Raw genomic sequence first — 6,351 nt, forward strand, 5'->3', positions numbered from 1 at the left:
TGATAAAAGAAAGGACAAATCCTGTGGCAACTAAGGTCAAATCACAATTGCAGATAGATCCAAGGTCCAAGGGCAAAGAAAAAGTTGGTGAATCTATAAAGGTTTATGTGCCTCCTATGGATGAAGAAATTTCTGTTGAAGATGCTGATCTTACTCTGACTTCAAGGAAGATTTCTAAGACAACCTCTGACATGGCTCAAGTTATTCAGAGTCAAGATATAGTTAGTTCTGATATAACCATAAAGCAAGAAACCTCTGACATAGCTCAAGTTGACTTGATATCAGAAGATAAATCAAAGGAAACCTCTGACATTGCTCATGTTAAATCCTCAAGGTTACTCCTACGAGGTTTCACTAAAGCCAAACAGACTCAACCTTTAAAGACTACAGCACGTGGTTTTGAAGCAAGAGTGGTTACTGGAAAGGAAGCAAGAGATAAATCTGGATTGGGTAGTGCTGATGAAAGAAGAGTGCAGAACACAACCAATGATCCAACTTCCTTAAGTGAACCATGTGTTGGAGCGACTCCTGAAAGATTGAATCAACTAGAGTCTGTACAGATGGTCTACCATACCTACTTGAAAGAACACATCTTGTTATATTTCATGACAGATGGTAGGGTTTACCATATAAGGGAAAATGCTATACCACTGAAGTATTTTGAAGAACTAGAATATGTTTTATTCTTACTTCAAGTGAATGACAGAATAACAGAAAGTGCTGCAAACTATTTGAAGACTCAAATTCAGAGACGGAAAAGGCTTTATTCTGTAAAGTCTGACAGCACATATCTTCCAAAGTATAGAGATCACAAGGGTGATATTGTTGAGATGAAGCCTAACTCTGCTAAGATTATAACTACCTTTCTGGGTTATAAGGCTGTAGAATTCAATATTGAGTCTGACAAGGCATATTTGATCAGACTGGATCAGGACATAAGGAAAGCTGGAATAAATGATCTCAGGGCTGCTATCTTCTAAACTGGTGAAGATTCTGCAGAACTCAAAGATGCTAAAAGGAGGATGATTGATGAACTCAGATATGCTGAGAGATGTTTGTTAAAGAACTATCTCAGAACAACTCCTGACATCAGAGAGATCAGAAAGTGAAGTCAAGTCAAGATCTACAACTGCTCAAATTATGATATATATATATACAGACTGAAGTTGTTATCAGAAGTTAAAGTTGGTAAAGCTTTAAGGACTGTAAGTTGTAGTTATCTAGTCAATTTCTCATGCATTAGTACTTAATGTTTTTGACATCATCAAATATCTGTTAAACTTGTATATTATGCTAATTTACAAGTTGGGGGAGATTATTAGATATATTTGATAATGTCATGACTAATATGATTTATGTTTAGTTTTCAGATCTTACTTAAACAGGACAAATCAATACTTAACTGATATCAGCACTTATACTGAAGTCAGAACTTAAGTAATCAGTACTTAAGGTTCAGGAGATATTTATCAGGAGATAATATCAGAACTTAAAGGAAACTTTCAGATAAGGAAGGCGGCAGATTGAAAGGAAAGAAGATCGAGACAAACGTAAGAAGATATATGCATGAAGAAGGAATTCTATGAAGAATGGAATACTTGGAAGAAAAGATATCTGATTGATATATTTTAGGAAGCAGAATTATATTCCATATCAATTAGTGATTATCTTGTAACTGTGTAGTATATAAACACAGATATAGGGTTTATACTATAAGTGTTATCATTATCGAGAATATTATTCATTGTAACCCTAGCAGCTCTCGTGAAATTTGTTCATCACTGAGAGAGGACAGTTCCATATTGTAAAAGAGTTTATTGCATTGAATAAAGTCTGTTTTCTGTTACTCGTGTTATTTGAATTCGATTTGATTGTGCTATACAGTGTATTCAACCCCCTTCTACAGTGTGTGTGACCTAACAAGTATGTTACGAGAAAAGTTAGGAATACTTGCCTTGATAAGCTTGAACCACAATTATTGGTTGACGTTGGTTCGACTTGAGCGTTCGGCTTTATCGTCAAACCACTACCCTATCTTCGATACGATCTCAACACTCAGGTCCTTCGATTGGAACCTTGTTGGGTTCGACAACTAACCACTAGATCGTTCTTAGTCCGATGTCAATCCTCGGGCCTCCCGACTAGGACGTACAGGGTTGAAATACCCTAATTCAGATAATCATTTACGCTTAACATAATATCACTATCACTTCTACCCATACGATTTCATATCCAGTCTCGTATTTATATGTATTATTGAAATACACATAGCAATTATGGTTCACATCTTCGGAACTCGGTTCGGCATTTGGTTTTGGAAAGTACATATATTCGTTGTTTAAAAATAATAGGGTAATTGAATATAAAATATTTTGTCGCAACACGTAACTAGGTTCGTATGATATAATTATTTACTTTCGTTCCACGTCTCCGATAATTATAGGTTACGTTCCCGATTTTCGAAATTAATTTCCTGAAAATCGGGCAGCGTCTCCTTTGTTTATCGGCCTACCCGTCGAAACAATTCGACGTCAATAACACTCAACAACATCCAATCCAATTTGCAATCCCAAACACCATTACGAATTATAATAATATCCTATTTTTCATTTCAAATTTAATTTTACAACTAATTTTATTTATTTATAATTTGGGACTCAGATTAAAATCATCATCGTCCACCATCGGCTCACCGAGGCTCATCATCGACGGTGATAAAATTCGCGGGTTCCCGTTTATAACGGATGTCCGACACGAATTTCACCGATATATCAAATAATCCCCGCATAAAAAATATATTTTATTTTCACGAACCAATCAATTAATTTTTTTCTGCAGAAATTAAGTATAATAAAATAATTAAAAGAATCCAAATCAAACACGCACATACAACAGGCAGCAACCGGAAAAAACATCCCACCACCAACACGCACAACTACGGGTGGGCAGTCGGAAAAACACAGAACCGATAACAGTTAATCGGAATGAAAGCACAAGCTCACACATAGGGCTAACAACACACACACATCCATTACTACATAGACACACATATACCGATTGAGATACACACGCGAAGCACGAACACGCGCCACCGCCGTCACCTCGCCGGAGAGCCGGCGGCAACGGGGCGGCCTGAACAGAAAATGAAGGCAACTAATCACCGCAACAGAGGTTTCAGGTAGAGGAGGAGAGAGAGAGACTCGAGAGATTCGGTAGAGAGAGAGAGAGAGAGAGAGCCGATTGAGAGAAAAGAGAGACAGTCGGTGGAGATTGAGGAAAGGCAGGAGAAAAAGAAAAGGAAATGAATTGGGAAAGATTAATCTTTATCTGGTTGCTAACCTGATCTAACATCAAAATTAACAATTTATCGAACCATTAACGGGTAAAGATACCCCGAAAATTCGTGAAAATAGTTTCAAAAATCTCGGAATTATTTAAAACTAATAATATAAAAATTTTAAATCATTTTTTTTGGAATGCGCAACCAACCCGCGTTTTGCAAATTTAACGAACAGACGTGTGCGTAAAAAATGCCAGAAAATTACCGGAATAATTTTAAAACTCTCGATATATTTAAAAGTTAGTAGAATGAAATTTTACAATTAAATGAAATTCAAAAAATTATTTAAAAATAAATAATCAATAAAATATTAATTTCTAATTTTTATAAACTCCTAAAAATAATAAATAAAATTATAAAGCAGCTAAAATAATTTTAGAAATAATTTTAGTATTTATGAGAATAAATATTCAATAAAATCACTTTAAAAATAAAATAAATTCATACATCTCAATAATTAATTATACAAGTGATTTCCGTACCTAATAATTACCCATAATTAACAATAAGGGAACACACAGCTAACAGAACCATCACATATTTTATTTATTTAATAATTCCATGATTATACTTATATATTAAATCCGAAAATAGATTATTTAGCCGCTAAGTAACTATAAAAATGATACAATTTAATACCAGATTTGGATAATTATCAAAATACAGCTTCTTATAAAACACTTTATACGAAAATAAGGTAATAATACATCTCCTTTCGAGAATACGGGTTTTATCGATCTATAACATGATTAGCGTATCAAAAATTTTACGTCGAGACTCGTACAAGTTAAACCGTACCCCGGATCGAAAAAGTCAAAACACGGAAAGTGTTCAGAATCATCATATTAGGTTAGGAAGGAGTTTTCCGAAGAGTTTCGAGTTGTAAAAATGCATAAACGGTTGAAGTGGGACGATTTCCGATTCAAGAAAAGTATTTTTATAATTACGTAAAAATAATCATTATTAATTCTATAAATCCTTATAAAATCACATAACAATCCAAAAATTCCCAAAAAAATACCAAAATTATTTATATGTTATTCTGGATAATTAACAATTAAAATATCCTAATTGTATCATATATAAACATCCAAATATTAATATCAATCATCAGATAATTCACCAAAATTCACATAATAATCATATAATAATTGTTTGTTGATAAAAATAATTATATTATATTTCCCGGATGTTTCACAACGTGTGGGTAATATGTCCAAGAGGGATGAGATGCCTCTTAATGTGCTTCTCGAGGTTGAAGTCTTTGATGTTTGGGGAATCGACTTCATGGGGTCGGTTGTCTCATCTTGCAATAATCAGTATATCTTGTTGGCGGTCGATTATGTGTCGAAATGGGTTAAAGTTAAGGCTTTACCGACAAATGATGCGAAGGTAGTGCTCAATTTTCATCATAAGCAGATATTCACTTGATTTGGGACTCCCAGAGTCATAATCAGTGACGAGGGATCGTATTTTTGCAATCGCAAGTTCACTGCTATGATGCAAAGGTATAATGTGAATCATCGCATTGCTACAGCCTACCATCCTCAGACTAATGGTCAAGCTGAGGTGTCTAATAGAGAGATCAAGCGTATTCTAGAGAAAGTGGTGTGTCCATCAAGGAAGGATTGGTCTTTGAAGCTTGATGAAGCTGTTTGGGCGTATAAAACAACATATTAGACTCCGTTAGGAATGTCTCACATAATAATCATATAATAACTATTTGTTGATAAAAATAATTATACGATATTTTCAGGATGTTACATCCTTCCCCCTTAAAATGATACTGTCATCAGAATCATGCTGAGGAACATATAGTGATACTTTTCGAGTATCTCACTTAGAATTTCTCAGAACTCATCACTTTAATCACTATTCAACGGTCTCCTACCGACATTGAATCTATCAGTTACTCACGCAACCTGACTCAAATCTCTATTTCATACATATGGAGCTAAATTACTCTTCCTGTTTAAATACATATAAACGTCTTATGAACCCGTTATACTTGTGACAACAAGGCCAACACATTCGCAATCGTTTTACCTATCTTATCGTCTCAAAGGATGAATTTAATTTATATAATTTTTTTTTCTAATTCTAATAATTCGTGCTCATGAATGCTTCCCATTTTCACTGACTGTTCTACTTCACTTCCCATGTCTCTTTTTGCTCAATTAGCCTGACTTGAGATTACTTTCAATCGTATTGGAAAAACTTTAATCGATCTCTTGTACTCCTCAGCCATCTGCACATGATATACTGAACTCCTGGCGTCTTCGGTTTAGCTCACCACTTAATAGTATATCTCAATTTCTTTTTAATCACTGTCGAGTATATTTATCGAGCGAGAATCTTTTACTATCTGAAAGAAAATATATTAATTTGGAATGGGCTGAATCATAACTTCATTCAAAACTGAACTCTTGGTACTAATACTCAATTTGTTGTCATATCAAATTAGATATCAATACGAACTTTGATTCTCACAACACCCCATACTGAAGTAAACATCAATCATCTATATTAATACCACCTTTGATATTTAACAAAATAAGTATTAGCATAAATCCGAAGCTGAATCAAAACCTGAACTTTAATTTCTAACTTTTCCAATTCCTTTACCAATTCCCCAGCAACCTTAATGATATTCACTTTTTCTTTTTTTACTCAAGACATTTGTCCATAAATGGACCTTGTCTAGTTGGTAGTTAATCATACAACTGTAGCTCATAATCAATTATGACCAAAATTCATACCTTTGAAGCTTAGAACGTAGTTGCTACTTTTCATCCTTCGCAGACATATCTTCAGGCCTTCAACTTGTCTTCCTTAGTCCCTGAATGTGCGAGGATATTATCAATAAATACAATTACACTATTCAAATACTCCTCATACACTATGTTCAACTATGCAAGAGTTACTCTTTCCTATTCGTCAACTTTTCAAACTTCTGATAATCAGTGCGTAACTTCATACATCCATTCTTCTTTTCTATGAACACATTAGTG

This window comes from Apium graveolens, chromosome 8 (assembly GCF_009905375.1).
Source record: "Apium graveolens cultivar Ventura chromosome 8, ASM990537v1, whole genome shotgun sequence".
NCBI lineage: Eukaryota > Viridiplantae > Streptophyta > Magnoliopsida > Apiales > Apiaceae > Apium > Apium graveolens.